Source organism: Lissotriton vulgaris, chromosome 5 (assembly GCF_964263255.1).
Source record: "Lissotriton vulgaris chromosome 5, aLisVul1.2, whole genome shotgun sequence".
Lineage (NCBI taxonomy): Eukaryota > Metazoa > Chordata > Amphibia > Caudata > Salamandridae > Lissotriton > Lissotriton vulgaris.
Window position 1 is genome coordinate 1,685,998,963 of NC_141693.1, and position 17,259 is coordinate 1,686,016,221.

A 17,259-nucleotide genomic window follows, 5' to 3' on the forward strand; every position below is an offset into this window, starting at 1 on the left:
GGATTTGCTGCCTGGTATGCCGCCTGTAACTCGCCTGCTAGAAGGGGGGCTACATACTGACTCCATCTTTCCTTTGGCCAGGACGCAGTTGTCGCTACCCGTTCGAAATTAGTAAAAAAATAGTCCGGGACCTCCCCGTCCTGGAATTTTTGTAGCACCGAACTGGGCACATTGGGATGGATGCGAGCAGTGGCTATGGCATCTGTGAGGCGCAGGATAGCCGTATCCTGTACCTGCTGATTGGTGGTAAGAAGGGTGGCTTGATCCTTTAAGGCTTCTTGCAGTGCATCCCTTTCTGTCTTGGCAGTTTGAAGCTGTTGTTCGAACACCAGTTGAAGGTGTCTCTGTCCCTCTGCTAACTGAGTTATAATGTTCTCCACCGGGACAGGCACGGGCTGTGACATGGCGTCACCTGTCTATCCCACTTCTGACACCACTTTGTCAGGGGCAGGGGTGGACAGAGACTGAGACCAGAGCACTGTTTGTCTACAGTTAAGCAAGATTTATTAAAGGTTACAAGTTTATGAGTGTTTGTAGTATTCCTTCCTTCTTGGGGTCGTTTTCTGTATGCAGGGAACGTCACGGTTTGGTCCGGTGTCCCGGTTCTCGTGGCCTCAGGGAAAAGGAAAAACAAACGGGTTTTACTGATCGGTTCTCAGTGATACTTGTAGTGCTACCTTCACCAAGTTAAAGAAACAGGGGTTGTGATTTTAGTGCAAGGGTCACCGCGGGGCCTCCCGCCTCCCCGACCTTGCTACCTCCCACCTCCCAAAACACCCCACCAGAACGCCCCTTTCAACAGCACTTGCCTTGGGCTGTGGCCCGACTCTCGGACCACAGCAGCAGGACCCGTGGCGTCTTCTCCCTTCAGCCCACCGGGTATGGTAGCAGTGTTGGTAACGTCGCTCAGCAGCACTCGCAGTGTACTCTCCTCTGCCTCCGGGGGTTCCGCAGCCGCCTCCGCCCTCGCGCTCTCCTCTCTTCGAATCTCCTCCGCCTCCGCTCTCACGCTCTCCTCTCTTCCGATCTCCTCCGCCTCCGCTCTCACGCTCTCCTCTCCTCCGATCTCCTCCGGGTGCTCCACAGCCTCCTCTCCGCCCTGGCACACCGTCCGTTCCACGCCTCTAACTTTTATGCTTCCTGGTTCCGTCGGCCGACGGGGCTCCTCCCCCTTCCGCTGTTCAACCACTAGACCGCGATTGACTTCCTGGTTCTGTGTTCTTGGCAACCAGGAAGTGGTGTTTCCTTCTTCTTCGTCCGCTTCAGAGTGCTCCAGCCTCTCTTCCTCCCCACAGTGTTATTACAATGTTAAACAAGCATTGGCGGCCGCGAATGAAAATAAAAAACAAAACGCGAGTGTGGTATCCGGGCTGGGAGGAGTGGGAACGTGCCGCAGCCAATAGAGCCTGTACTGAGACCTAGGGCGTTTGGTATTGGCTACTAGTTGTTGAGTGGGCAGGGCTGTGAGTTCCGCGCCGCTCTGTGTGTAGCTGGGCGCCGCTGCCGGCTGTAGGTGCGCTGTCTACGTTTGGAGCTTCTGTCCCCCGGCGAGATACACATGCCTTGCACTGGCAAACAGCAAGGAGAGGAGGCAGCCTGGTGCCCACCTACCTCTCTGCAGGAGCCGCCTCTGCCGCTTCCAGAGGAGCCGCCGCAGTACCGGCTGGAAGACCTGGACACGCTGGCCACAGTGGTGCGAGCCTGGTAAGGGGGTGGTGGGGGGGCGTGTGAGTTTGCCTGTATGTGTGTGTCTGTGTGACTGCGTGTGTGTGTGTGTGTGTGTGTGTGCATGTGCGCGCCTGTGTGTGCCTGCGTGCGTGCCTGTTCCAACGGCTGACTAAAGTTGTCGAACTGGAGCATCCTATCGGATGCAACTCCAGCTCGACCTAAAAACAAACGTCTTCTGGCCCTCCTAAAATATTAGCCTCTATGGAAAGATGCAAAGAAATTGCCAGCTTCTTCACGAACAAAGTCAACAAGATAGAACTATCATTCTCCTCCCCCTCCTTCTCACTCCAACCTCCCCTCACTCACCAACACTCCTAACTCACTCTCCTACTCCTCCTCCTCCTCCCTTCCCACACTTCACGACCCCCCTCAATCCATGCCCGCTCTCCCTCAACCTAACTCTTCTCCTAACGTCCACCCTGCTAAAAATAATGCTTCATGGAGTGAATTTAGTCCAGTTTCTGTAACCACGATTATCAACATCATTTCCAAACTTAAACCTTCTTCCCATACCAAAGATCCTCTCCCCGCCCCTCTGGTTCAAGAACTTAAATACATCATTGCCACTATCTGGACCAATATTATCAACTCCTCTTTTTCCTCTGGCGTTGTCCCTGCCTCGCTTCAGCTTGGCCAAATCTCCCCCATTCTCAAAAACACCTCGGCTGACCCTAATGACCTTAACAAACTACGCCCTATCTACAACCTTCATTTCTTCTCTAAGGCCCTTGAAAAATGTGTCCTGTCCCAATTAGAGAACCATATCTTCTCCTTTAATCTCCTGGACACTTTCCAATCAGGTTTTAGAAAGGGATGCAGCACCGAAACTGCTATGTTAAATATCACAGATGATATCCATCGCTCCCTAGACAAAGGTGAATCATCACTACTAATCCTACTTGACCTCTAAGCTGCTTTTGATACTGTCCTCCATCCCACCCTTCTCAACACTCTCAAAAATCGATTTGGCTTTGAAGGCACTGTATTCAATTGGTTCATCTCGTTCCTCCAAAACAGATCACAGCAAACCAAGCTCAACCACTACCTCTCTAATCCACAACCTGTCTCACTCTGTGTCCCTCAAGGATCCATCCTCTCCCCAACCCTATTTAATCTTTTCATGGAACCACTCACTCTCATTCTCAAACAAGCCAAAATCAGTTACCACCTCTATGCTGACGACACACAGCTATACTACAAGATCAAATCACACAATGACATTCTTCACCTTAATGACACTCTGACTAGAGTTGAAGCATCGTTCCATCTGAATCATCTAAAACTGAATCCAAAAAAACCTGAAATCATCCTTTTCACTCCCAAAAACAATTCCCTTCCCATTCACCTCTGGATCAACGACATCAGAGCACTTAATTGCTCCCTCTCCACCTCTAATTCTGTTAAATCCCTAGGCATCAGCATCGACCAGAATCTGAACCTCATCCCCCACATTAAAAATGCAGCCAAAAGGGCTCTTTTCACCCTTCACCACATCAAAAAAATCAAACCTTTTATTCCAGCTGATTTTAAAAACCGTTGTCCAATCGCTTGTCCTTTCCAGGATTGGCTATGGTAACGCCATACTTGCCTGCACCCCTAAAGTCCACCTTGCACCGATTAAATCTGTTCTCAATCTAGCCGCTAGACCTATCTCTGATTGCAAAAGATTTGACCACATATCCCCCGTCCTCAAAAATCTCAATTGGCTCCCAATAGAAGGAAGAACCACCTACAAGATTGCCTGTATCACTCACAAAGCTCTTCACCAAAACACCCCCTCTTACCTTGCAGTCAAACTACAGAAAGCAGGGTGCTCCAGGTCCCTGAGGAGCACTAACTCCCTTGCCCTAATCCCTCCCAGACTTAAATGTAAAAAGACCCAATCCCGGGCATTCTCTGGTAACGCTCCTACGATTTGGAACTCTCTCCCCAAAGATCTTCGCGGCAACCCCTCTTACCCTCTCTTCAAAAAGGAACTCAAAGTACTTCTTCGCAACAAATATTGGGATATCTAATGCTTTTGATTCTGAACTTGCTCACTCTTAACTCTTCCCCTGGCCACTCCTTCCCCACACCCTCTCCCCTGTTCATTCTCCCTCCCCTCCACTACACCCCCTTCTCTCCCTGATCTCTAAACCTTCATCTTCCCCTTTAATTATCTCTGTTTCTTTGCTCTCATTGCTCTTCTAAATGCATTGCTATATCCCTTGTAAATTCTCTGCACATTGTTAATTCTTTTTTATTATTATGTTTTACCTTCCCTGTAAAACGCTCTGATACTCTTGGGTCCAGCAGCGCTATATAAAACCTTTGAAATAAATAAATAAATAAATAAATATGTCATGGTTTTGTTAGTTTGGTCTGGTGTAGAGCCTTTTATTTTTGTTGAGCTTCCTTCACTTTGTCTGTCTGTATTGCAGTAGTGTATTTGGAATGTGCTGTGTTAGTGCTGGTCTGGAAAGTGTGCTAGCTGTGACAGTTGAAAAGAGAGGACAATCTATCAACTTCTACTGCTCTCGGCGACGGGTATAGTTCATGAACTAGCTGGAACAGAGCCACCTACATTTAACAGGACTTGCTTCCTCCTTGGAAGGTTTCTTACTGCTAGCTGGAAGCTATTTATAAGGTCTCCTGTAACTCAGTGAGCACACTGATCACGCCGAATTTATTGTAGTGGAATATAAACAAGTGTTAGTGTACAAACAGCCAATGAGATATTTGAAAATGCGTATGGCTTTTTAAACCAAGTTTTGAATAAATATTCATTTTCAAAGCTTGTATTCTGTCTCATGAAGTGTAATATCAATTTGTCCTTACTGCTGCAGTCAGAAATTGCAAAATCTCAGGTGAATTAAATGTGACTCTTCCATAATGATGATTAAACACAGATTGTGTAAACCGCAACACTGCCGGGAGTGACAGGGAACTGTTCATCAGGCAAAACCAGAGCTTCAATTGAGTCCACCAATCATTTATACCGTTTGTAGCATTTGCGCTGCTCCCACGATCAAGCCAAAGATACCAACTTCATTTTTAGCTCCACCTTGAAAGCCCTTCCTATTTACAGAGCGTTAAACGAATTGTAATTTTAAATGTTGCTCTTCTAGTATTAGTTAATTTTTTCAAACAGTGAAGGACCCTATAATTAGGTGTCCATGGGGTTCAGCGGCCCCACGTTAACAAACACTCTCCTAGAGACCTAGGTGTGTCAAGGTCCATTTCCATGCTCCTGAACATCTCGGAATCCTATAATTAAATGGATTATGAAGATAGTGACTCACTGAATATATTCTTAAACGAGCACATCATTGTAGGCCATAATTAACGCATTAAAAGGAGTAGCAACAATGGAAAAGGTGAGCAGACTGTCAATTATCCCACATATTCACTTCTTGGCAAGTCCTTCTATTCACACTTACACCCAAAACAATGCCTTTGTAGTTTACGGGAAGGGTTGTTTTAAAATGCTTTATACATTGATATGTACAAATACTATTTAAGGTTATATATATGATGTCAGAGTAAAATATTAAAATCTGCAGAGCACTCACTTGTGCCTCAGGCCCGATCACAATCACCTAGTAGTGTTGATGTATACTCTAAGGCTCTGTCTGATCCACTCAGATGCTTAGAGTTCTATATTAATACAGATAGCCCCGAGGTTCTGCTGCAGCTGGATGGAGGCATTGGTTTTACACCAGATACTTCCCAACAGACCATGTGAGAGGCACAATACTGAACAGGCAGCAATTGGCCAAGCTCGATACAGCCAGAGCACAGCTGACTGGGCTTAGTGCCAGCAAGGAGTTCTGGGGCTCAAGTTTTTAGCCCAGGACGTGGACACATGCCCTTCAGCACTGAATGCAGTGACAAATCTCAGTGTGAAACTAGACTCCACCATCACGATGTCCTCGTCATGGCTTCAAAGATAAATGATCCAGCAGTGTTTCATTTCCATTAGCACTGCCAACTGAAGGAACATCTCCACTTCTACTTATTCTGATAGCATCGCTGCTTTGTTCTGGCCTCATACTTGAGCTTCTGCAGTGCAGCTGCAGGTGGTCCAAAGATGCTGCCAAGCATATTTTTAGTGCTACAAAAATACCAAGTCACTTCTCTGCTGAGAACAATGTAATGGCTCCCTAGCACTTTTCGCGTCATTTGTTGTGTTGGTTACCAGGTCTGTGTTCACACCTCCCAAAAGGAAATGATCTATCATTACTTACCTTGGTGCACCATGCGCTTGGACAATGATGGCCTACTGAATAGTCCTTCCTTTCTCAAGTAGTGCACCAATGAGGTTATTTTCTATATTCAGGTCCGTTCTTTCTATAACGCTGTGTCCAGTTAGTTTCCCTCGAATCCAATATCTATTCTGTTATGAAAAAACTTCAAGACTTACTTTTCCAGTCTCCTCTAAACCTAACACTCATTCAGTGATATAGTGCCAAGAAAGTATCTATGTATATACTATGCGCTAGAAATATTACATTGACCGTAAAAACTGATAAAAACGGAGACATGGTCACTTCGGCATGAAAAGACACAACACATCAAAATCTACCTCAGAAATTGACAAACATTTTTGTTGAAAATAAGATACCCTACCTTGAAATATGCAGATGGGCTTTCTTGAGTACTACCCTCCATGCACCACAAATATCTGTCAAGAGAAAGTATTCACAAAGTAAGAACCAAACATTTGGTGGCGGCTATAGGTTAGCTAACTGTACATTTAATAGTACATGAAACACCTAAACATAAGAATTGGCTAAGGCAATAGGGCTTGCCTAAGCAAGAGCTATTGACTTTACCAATATGTTTTAGCAATGTTGTACACTAGAGTGGCTGCTGTTCTGCACTGCTAAAAGTTAGTGATGTAAAGGAGTGGCGTGGAGTGGAATGTCGTGGGGTGGAGTGTTATGGAGTGGCATAAAGTGTTGAGTCATGCGGTGGGAGTAGAGTGTCAGAGTGGAAGGACGAAGAGTTGACTGGCATAGAGTTGAGTATAGTATCAGAGTTGAGTACAGTGTTGTAGAGTGGAGTGGCATAGAACGTCGGGGAGTGGTGTAGAGTACTGTGAAGTCGCATAGAGGGATTTGTGTAGAGCAGAGTGTTGTAGAGTGGCGTAGAGCAGAGTAGATTGTCAGAGTGGAGTGGCATATATTGCAGTGGAGTGGTGTGTCATAGAATAGAGTGGTGCAAAGCGGCATGGAGTGGCATAGATGGAGTTGAGTGATAGAATGGCATAGAGTGGACTGTAGTGCTGTAGAGTGCAGTGGCATTACATGTAGTAGTATCAATGGAGCAGAGATTAATGGACTAGAGCATCAGTGTGGAGTATTGTGGAGTGTCGAGTGAATTGGCGTAAAGTACCGTGGTGCAGAGTAGATTGGCATTGAGTGCAGTGGCGAAGAGTGCAGTGACGTAGAGTAGAAGAGCGTGCGTGGCATAGAGAAAAGCGGTGCAGAGTAGACTGCAGTGGTTTAGAGTGCAATGGCAAAGAGTGGAGTAGAGTGGTGTAGCTTGAAGCGGCACAGAGTGGAGTCGTGTAGAGTGGCGACAGTAAAGTGGTGTGGAGAAGTGTAGAGTGCAGAGGTGTGAAGTGGCAGAGGTGTGAAGTGGCACAGAGTGGAGTGGCACGAGTGGAGTGGAACAGAGTGGAGTTGAGTAGTGTAGGGTATAGTGCAGCGGCATAGAGTGCAGTGTCACTAACATACAGTGGAGTGCTACTGAGTAGAGTGCACTGGAGTAGAGTGCAGTGTTGCAGTGTAGGCTAGCATAGAGTGGAGTGGTGCACAGTGGAGTGGCGTACTTTTCAGTGTCGAAGAGTGCAGTGGTGCATAGTAGAGTAGTGTGCGGTAGGGTACAGTGGTACAGAGTGGAGTGGTCTAGAGTGGTGTAGAGTAGAATATCGTGGTGTGGAGTGGTGTAGAGTGGAGTGGGGTAACAGAGAATGCATGGTATGGTAGCGACCTGCCCTTACAGACAACACATCTTCAACTGAAATGACCATTACTTTTGCAAATACATACAGTTTTACTGATAAAAGTATATATTGCGCAAACAATAATAAGTGGAAATGTCATTAGCCAATGCATTGATTTGATCGTCAGCACAATTCATTTACAGACATTTGCAATCTGTTGTATGCCAGAAAAAAATAACAGCGTACAGCCTTCCTCTTGCAGGCCCCACCATAAAGCTTCTCACTCTAAGGTCAGAGAAAGAAAAATAAACACCAAGCTCCCTTGAAGCCATTGCCTGACATCTGACCTCTGTCTATGAATGTACAGCAAATGTGACAAGATAACAAGATTTAAAGGCCTGTCTACAGAAAGCAGGTTTGTGGAAGAATGCAGTAAACAGTATTTGGGCAACAGGATGGCCAAGCTCGAGCTGAACAGCCTAAAACAAGAAAAGCCAGCAACGAGAAAGCCAGAAAAAGTGAGTTACAAATTACAAAGTCAATAGTAAGTAACAGGCATCCTGGGTCAACTTTCTGAATGCCCCCTGTTGCAGGGATTCTGCTGAGTCACAGAACTATGTAGGCTTGGGATCATAGGACCTTAGTAGGCAGAGACTGAGTAATCCTACCACCTGAGTACCCATGAGCACAGGACTGACTAGCTATAGCGTCTCACTTGCCCTCCTACTCACTCACAGAGGAACACGTGATTAGACACCCCAGAACAAAACACTCCTGACCCTTTCAGGAATCGCGGTTGCAGGACACACCCTTTTGGTCTCACACTTGTACTAGTCCACAATATGATCGGACAGAGACACAAGAAAAGTTTAAATGTTTATTTGAAATATCGTGCTCTGGTATGCAGTGTACGTGCCACAATGAGTAATAAATGCTTAACACAAATACGGTCAGCATAGTAAGTAGTCCATAAATCATAAAAGGAGCCGTCATTATATAAGACAGGGTAGTCTAACCCCCTGCCCTTCTACAGAAGCAGAGTGATTACATATCAGAAGATCTGTGGGTGTTGGCAGCAGACCCCATACCTTAGCATGCACAGATGAAAGTTCTACATCTCAGGAGCTGTCACGTTCTCTTCCCTGGAAAGATACCTCTCCAAGTGTGCTGTTACCTATTCATGCATACCTATATGGTAGAAGTACATGTTTCCAAGCAACAGCTGCATTTGTACATTTTGTCTAGGTGCTGAGGCCTGACCAGAACAAGACAACACATGGCATTGTTGTTCGACCTTGTCTATAGTTTGCAGACTAAATCCCAGGAAAGAACAGAACGTGAAAACAACATCAGCTTCAGTGTTAAAGTACATTGTGGCACAAACCAAAATACGTTTGTATAGTAATGTGTGCAAAGCAGTGGGCAGTCTGCAATGTGCTCATACTCTTTAGCAAACCAGACAGAACTGCGACCTAAAAGTGGCATCCTGAATTACACATGGGAGAGACTGATTGAAAGGGTCAGACAACATTTTTCCTTGGACAGATGTCTTCAACAGTGACAGGCAGGGAAACTTGCATTTACTTTAAGGTTTCTAGAGATGACAACTTACTTATAGGTACTAATGAATCGGAGAATATATGGTAATGCAAAAATGTCAATCTCATTGGGCTGGTATTACTGGGAAGATCAAAGCTACCAAAAATATGGAGCAAAGAGATAAGAGGGTAATTTTGATCACAGTCACTCTATTTGAGTAGGAAAGCCCTCACACACCGACCTGGTCAGTGTCATGCTTCATCATCGGGCCCCCCCAATTGCAACTCAATTAATGTGATCTATTTGATCACGTGTCCCTGCCACCTCCGGTACGTGGGTATGACCACTAGAAAAGTGAAACAACGGATCTGCGAACACCGGAGTAACATAAGGTGCAAGAAAGTAACAACGAAGTTGAGTCGTCATTTCTTAGACAAAAATCATACCACCAATGACATGAGGTGGACTGTTATTGAAGCTATAGATGGCACAAGGAACGTACAAAATAGACTGTTCGAAAAAGAACAGCGCTGGGTATACCGTCTGGGGACAAATACCAATGGCCTTAACGACGATATCCCCTGGAATACAGTCCTATCATGAACCCCATAAACTTCACGTGTCTGAAACGATAGCTGATAACGTGACACAAAAGCGATCTGAATAAAACATATCACCTAAATACCAAATACGAGGTGCCTTTCCACACTCTGCGCATTTTTTAACATCACGCCAAAAGATTGATTTTTGTCTGTCTAAAAATGCAATTTCCCGACAGTATGTGCATTTCTGCTCTGACATTATCTATTTACCCACTTAATGTTAACAGTGCCTATATTCCTAGAATTAGGGAATTCGCCCTTCTACTCTGATACTATCTATTTACCCACTCAATGTTAAGCAGTGCCTATATCCCTAGAGTGAGGGAATTCGCCCATTCAAAGATTTTGATTTCTCAACAAGCAACGAGCACCCTCGGTTGCCTTAACAACCACCAGCGTGCCTAATCCTCTTTCAGGCATAGCGCAGTGATAGGCTCTCTATTCCAAGCCTCGTTTTGGTTCGAGGCGCGCTCCGCACGAGTGGGCGTGTGCGCTCCAAACCTCTCTCTGAGCGAGACACGCCCAACCCGGAATCGAGCGCGCAAATGAAAACAAAGCGCTCTTAAACCCATTTACCGGCCCCGCTCTCCATCGTCGGGGTCCGGTTCAGAGGAATCTTGCAGGTTGACAAGCAGATTGTGAGCGCTGAGGGCGTGAGTCTGCATCCCCCGCGGAGCGTCTATCACGATCGCCATAAGCTAAGTACCTGTGTGCCTGTATGGGTTGTGCTGACAGTTAACTCCTTCTTTTCCTAGGATGTGCCAAGCGCGCTCCAATCCTCCTCCCGAGACCCATGGTGCTAGTAGCGCCCTGTTTTAAAAGTGAGATGCTCTCCATACTTACCATCTTAGGGGGGACACCGACCATTTGGTCAAATTGATCCCTCCTCATGGAGAATTCACATCGTGTTTTTATCTCCCTCACTACAATAGTAGTTTTTAACCACCTTTAGCACTCCACCTCTTAGCATGTACAATATCCCCAAGGGCTACTTGGATGGTGCATAAGATATCAGTTATTGTGTGCACACAAAGGTTTGCCACCATCTTAGGAGCACTATGATAAGTCTATGCTGACATATACTAATCGTATGTATGTCCATATCTGTTTGTCTGTGTATTTTCTCTTACAGGTGCTGATACACCCCTGACTTTGGGGCTTTTTTGGAATGAGCAATTGCTCTTCTAATTTTTAAGCACTTTTTTCACTTTTCCTTTTTCACTTTCACGTCCCCAGGTCAGGGTGGACTATTAGAGTGTCCATACCGCCGGGGTATAGTCCTGAAGAATGCCATGGTGAATATATACCACAAGTAAGGCAGAAACATGTTGACTGATTAATTTTAAAACTCGTGGTATTTAGCTGAATTTAATCAAAATCCTAATAACCTTGGCCCTTAAATTCAGACACATATACCACTTACACGTGTCTTAGGGATCACTCATTAAAAGTTTTTTTGATACCCTGTTAGTCACTTTTAATTTTACAATTTCCACAACACGTCCTCCCCACACGACCAGCTCCGCAGTCTTTCTGGCGTCGCAGCACACCGAAGAGACACTCGGTCTCTTCGGTGGGGCCCGATGATGAAGCATGACACTGACCAGGTCGGTGTGTGAGGGCTTTCCTACTCAAATAGAGTGACTGTGATCAAAATTACCCTCTTATCTCTTTGCTCCATATTTTTGGTAGCTTTGTGCTTGACAAGACCTCTCTTCTTTTGTTGTTTGATACTTAACTGGGGTTCAAGAGAGTGTCTCTGATTCTCCCTACCTCTCTCCTTGTTGTTATATTACTGGGAAGATGGCAGCTTAATCAATGTGTTCCTCCACATTTGGGCAATAGCCATTCAATGGACTTCAAAATCCCCATATCTTTGAAGAAATACCCTCATCAATATACGATGCTAAGGTAGGAGGCATCCTCATGGGAATTCATTTTGCCTAGACAAGAAGAGCCCTTCCTATTCAAAAGCAACAACATGTGTTTCAACTAACAATCTTATAAGTGTGATAGGAGGAGAATTCACAGTAATATCCTATGAGGCTAGGCTAGAAGTTGAGAACAAAAAAGTCACTATGGAGCAGAGACCATCCAGCTATTAAATAAACTAAAATCCTCAGGAAAAATTACAAAGCATAAAAGATTAAGATTTTGTGTATGTTTACACTGTGAAAAAATCATGTTGAGATAATATGTCTTATATGTTAACAACCTGAATACGTTAAGGGTTTCCTCATGTCCTTAAATTAAGCTTTTAGTCATGTTATGGGGAAGACTATTACCCACTTCTCAAAAAAAGGCGTATCCGAACTGTCAATAATAAAGTCAGATTGAGTTATCACATACACTGTATCATGTTAAAGAACACTTGACTATGTGAAGCAATGCACTAGTACAATTCTTAAAGTTTTCAATCAAAGAGTGAATTCTATATAGGGCTACAGGTGATAAGCAATTTCACCCTGAAACATAAGCACTCATACTTGTCCTTGAGACAACTGATGCTCATGTAAAGGTCTCCAATACCTTCAGGTCAGATTTGCACTATACTTGAATGCAAAACAAACGTCTAGTGACACTACTTAGTGTGGTATTCCAGCTAAAGCCGTCCCTTTTCCACCATGCACATTTTTATCAAAGAAACCACCTTATGGGAGACAAATACAAGAACATGATGCAATCAACATGACCTCACTAGTGCAATTGTGCCTTCTCTTGCACATGAATAGATCTTGCCGTCCTGTATTATATATGGCATATTAACAAAAAAAAAAGATTTACAGTTAGAGATTGCATTGAATTCTCTGAGGTTAGCGATAAATGCCAATGAGAAGTGGGAAATTCCTAAAAAGCGTAGGAGTCAACGTGAATTAAACTTTTTAGACGCATTGAAACCATATGGCAATATCTGCTTCTCACCAGATTTCTCTCTAAATGTGTCTTGGTGAACACAGGCCTAGCTGGCAGCACCAGAGGAGCAGTGAGGGAGGTGGTTGTTCAAAAGCAGTTACTGCACACTTGTTATTCGCCCACTGAACTCATCCTTGGAGCAGCAGTGAAGGGTCCTTGCTATAGGGGAATGAACATGTTTGCCAAAGGATGCCTGCTAACAGAACTTGAAGGATGTGGAATAACAGAACTGTATATTGCCTCATTAGCACGACTAAGAGAATTCGAAAGAAACATAACACGTAAAAACAAGCAGGCATCATGAAAGCGGACGTGCAGGTAAAAGTTAAGTGCGTGGCCTCCAGGTGCGGCCGCCAAGCTGAAACATGAAGCGCAGAGGTGTAAAACGGGCACTATGCTGATAGAATAAAAGGAGCACAGACTCCTGAAGTGGCCGCAATGGTAAAACATGAAAGTGGGTGCTGTGCTGATAAAAGAAAGGAGTGCAAGATTAACAGGGTAGCTGGAGCTCCGAGCAACTGAAACCACCAGTGCTCGCATATAGAGGTCAAACCAAACAAAAAAAGTAGTTCCATAAGAGATGCTTAACTGGTAACTAATGGATTGATATTGTACTTAGTGCCTGCTGATGGGGAGGGATAAACACTGGAAGAGGCATGACATGACAAAAGTATGCCATGAACAAATGGGATGAAAGACTAGGAGAATGACAACGGAGCCAGCAAATGGGAAGCCTATGGGAGGGCTGTAAGCCTACAAAGTGTATACAAAATGTCTTGAAGAGACAGCCTAAGCGCAGCGTAGGCTCAACCTAAAAAAAGAACATGTCCATTCTTTTACCCAACGAGAATCCCCCTTAGTTTTCCATATTTTAGTAAAACAAAGTAGTAGAAGGCTCAAGAACGTGATTGTGAGACTATCATGATGGCATACCTTTTTTCATCATTTAACTAGCCATTCTTTCATTCTTAAATGTTCTTCGGTTTTAGTTTCTTAAAACAATAAAAGATAGAGCAACACATTAATAATAGAAAAGTAAACATGCATAATTGAAAAATCCATCATGATAAAAATACAATAAAGTACCAAGGAAAATTCCAATAATAACTACTGATAAAGAAATCACAGTAAATCAATCAAGTGCAAGCATGTGATAGGAACCTCGCATTAGAGCACTTATAACTTGCAAAAATCTAAACTAAAAGGATGGAATTATGATAACGCTTACTGAAAGAAGGCAGAGAATAGGATTCATTTTTTTGCCTTTAGCTTTTCACTGTAGACTACAAAGATGATTCAGGACCTCTAAGATTAAAAATGAACTAATGTTTGTGGATATTTCTGAGATTGAGGCCTCTCTAAACTGGAATTTTCCTGCCAGTATATGGTGTGCCTGAGGATAAAGGATCAACACTAGAGACAATTATAAAGGAAGCCAAGACTGCACTTCTAATACAAGAACGGTTTAGCAAACACTTTCATATCAATCAGTTAGTGAAGGAGTAATTATCTTAGATAAAAGAAAAGCTGGTGCGGATAGATGAGTGACTGAAGGAACAAAGTTTAAGGGAGTATGCACCTGTATGTTGCATTAGACAAGTGTCCGGTACTATAACCACTACGACGACATTATAATATTTAGCATCCCCAAAGACAAGACTGCAGATCAGAAATATCTGCACATTTTTAGGTCTCGCTTGCGATAGCAAATGCATTGCATGCGCTCTCGCTTGCTGTAGATACTGTGTATAATAAGGGGTTTGCAGACTACCCACTGCTTAACATTCATTGGCTTTACTGTCAATCTTTTTTGTTGACTTCTAGTTGGACAGCAACTACTGGCTTCACTTTCTCTTCTTACGGCAAAAACATGGACGAAGTATTAATTGCTTTAGCCTCTTTGCTTTCCTTTCACTGATTCAGCTGTAATTGAAGTACTACTGTGATTTTTTCCGCTCATCCTTGTTCAACCTCTTGTCATTTATAGCTATGTTTAACTAAAAAAGCCCTTTTCGCCTTTGAAATGGATGTTTATTGTGACTACAGATATGATCTGCTTTTATTCTGACAACAGATGTTATCTGCTTCACATCGTATTTTCACTACGACATGGGCGCAATCGATTTCCTTATTTTTTTGCACGCATGGGGAGATAAACAGATTTGCTCAGAATCACAGGGGTGTTGTGCTGAGACTTAATAAGCACTGGCAAAGCCAATAGGTCTCGCTGGTTCTACAATTACCTGTTGTTCCTGCTGTAAAGCATAGGCATTGCAGACCTTGGCAATGATCTGTAGACTTGCTGTTCAGCATGCCTAAAAATATATATTTTTTAAAGGACTATGATGTTTCCAGCGCTAATACAATTTAAAAAACAAAGTGCAGTAGCCCTGACTGCATCATAATGCTTTTTTAAAATTAGCTTAAGCTACACTGCAAAGCATCCACACCGCTATACAGACATTTCCAAAGCCAATAGCTCTCATAGGCACGACCCATTGTCTTTGTCAATGCTTGTTAATCTTGTTGGTGTGACACTGAACAGTGGGAGAGCGCATAACAGTTTTGGTGCAGCTGATGTCCTTTTTAGGTCCAGCCTAGCTATTGCATAAGCAATCGCTATGTAAGAGATATAGTAAGGGGAACAAGAAATGCACCCAAAGACTTTTGGAATGCAGTTTATGGTCAGTGCATGTTTGCCCAGTTACAAAATAAGCGTACGCAAATTGTTTTGTTTGAATAGTTTAAAGTGTATTGCATAAAACATATACTTTTTGGAAACACAAAACAGCTTATATTTTTCTACACGTTTGCAATTTTTTGAATAAGTAGTTATTTCGTCAGGAAATATAAAGTGATGGGTTCACAGTATATGACAGTTTAACACAATGTTTTCAGCTTCCTGGATTATATTCCCTTTGTTAGTTTATGTTACAGAGAGCACATAAAGTATACATAATGTGTCTTTAATTAAAATTAAAATATTGTTACAATATCGTCTGAAACTACACCTAAATAATGGCTTTGTTACATTTGCTTTTTAGTGCTTAATTTCTAGCTATAGTGGTGCAGGGGCTATTATAAAAAGTCAGTCTTTTACAGTGTATTTTGGGCGGTTAATTTATTGAACAGTGCTCGTACAAACTGTGTACACGTGTTGGTGAAGTTGTTTTGGAGCTCAAACTGCCAATGCTTATGTTGCAGTGCCCCTAGGCCAGCGCTTTTTATATTGTGATTGCTTTGTTTTATTTTCCGGCATTTTACAAAGCTCTGGACTCTTTGCTCAATTTATAAAGTCTTTAAAGCTCACGGAAACAGTGTAATTGGCTGCGCGCACCCTGTACGGATTGGGAAGGGTACACTGGTGTACATTTTAAGAGCAGTCAACCAAAACCTTGCTTCCATCTATAGCCACGAGTGTTTCTGTAACACTGGTTAGGTCTCGGCTAGAAGCGCGCGAAGCGCGTTCTCGCCGAGAACTATAGTCGTCGGCTCAGCCGACAACGAATGGAGACAAGAGCTGGCCACGCGCGCAGCATCGTCAATGGGAGAGGGAGAGACAAGAGCTGGCCACGCGCGCATGGGGTTTGGTAGCGCGCGTGAGTCACTCTCCAATTTAGTCTCGGAGCTGCCGATGTGCACACTCACGGCGACGGTGTCTCCGCCGCGGCGCTGTCACGCGCTCGCTCCCTTCACGTGCGTGTCTCCTCACTCACCACTGCCAAAGTCAAGTAAGGGCCTTTGCAGGTGCAGCTATTGTTGGGAGACGTGAGAACAAAAAGCCCACTCGGCTAAGGCCCTCCACATGCCTGGACTGCGTCCATACAGCTGAGAAGGGTGGGAAACGGAGGCGGAGAAACGTTTTATTTCCACTTTGCAGGTAGCACAGGCCGACGGGCGTACAAGTTACATCGGCGCCGACTGGTGGATTGAGCCCTTCAAGGAGAGGAAGGCTGGGGCAGAATCAGGCACAGCCTTAGTTTACAACTCCCTAGCAGAGCAGGGCGGCGGGCTCACCTCGGCTTGGTCGACAGACTCACCAGGTGTTTGTACCCACTGCATTCTTCAAAGAAGTTACGCCAGCAAGGTAGGCTTTCCGCTCTGCCTTTCAACGTCAGCTCACACCACAATAACAGCCTATTGTGTTAGGCACCACTGCCATCTGACAGCGATGTCCTTGATAAAATAAAATCCAGCTAAATTACAGAGACACTCCGTGTCAACACTTTCAAAACATTCAATCCCCTAAAATGAGTTAATGTCCTCTTTTCACATCACGAAGTAAGCTTTACAATCCAACTCAAGTCGCCAATTATTTGTTTAAACCACAAACCTAGAATAATACACATCTTTACCCTCATTTTACAAAACGTTTTTGGAGCACAACCTCATAATTATTTATTGCACGTTATTGCTACGAGTTCCCATCATACATTCCAAGCATTAAGGTCAATATAATATATGGGGTGAACAAATATTTCTAAGCACACATATTGTTATACAATAAGAATACTGTAAATACATGATTTGCAGCGAACATAATGATAT

The 17,259-nt window shown here is 43.9% G+C and overlaps 1 protein-coding gene across 1 annotated transcript in view; it reads right to left on the reverse strand.

Annotated features, from left to right (window-relative positions):
* The window catches only part of TANC2 (tetratricopeptide repeat, ankyrin repeat and coiled-coil containing 2), a 2,475,706-nt gene that overhangs the window by 2,203,195 nt on the left and 255,252 nt on the right, over nucleotides 1–17,259 (reverse strand). The window contains exon 3 of the mRNA XM_086923824.1: nucleotides 6,337–6,391. The gene's annotated coding sequence lies outside the window, so the exon portion shown is untranslated. The remainder of the gene's footprint in view (nucleotides 1–6,336; nucleotides 6,392–17,259) is intronic.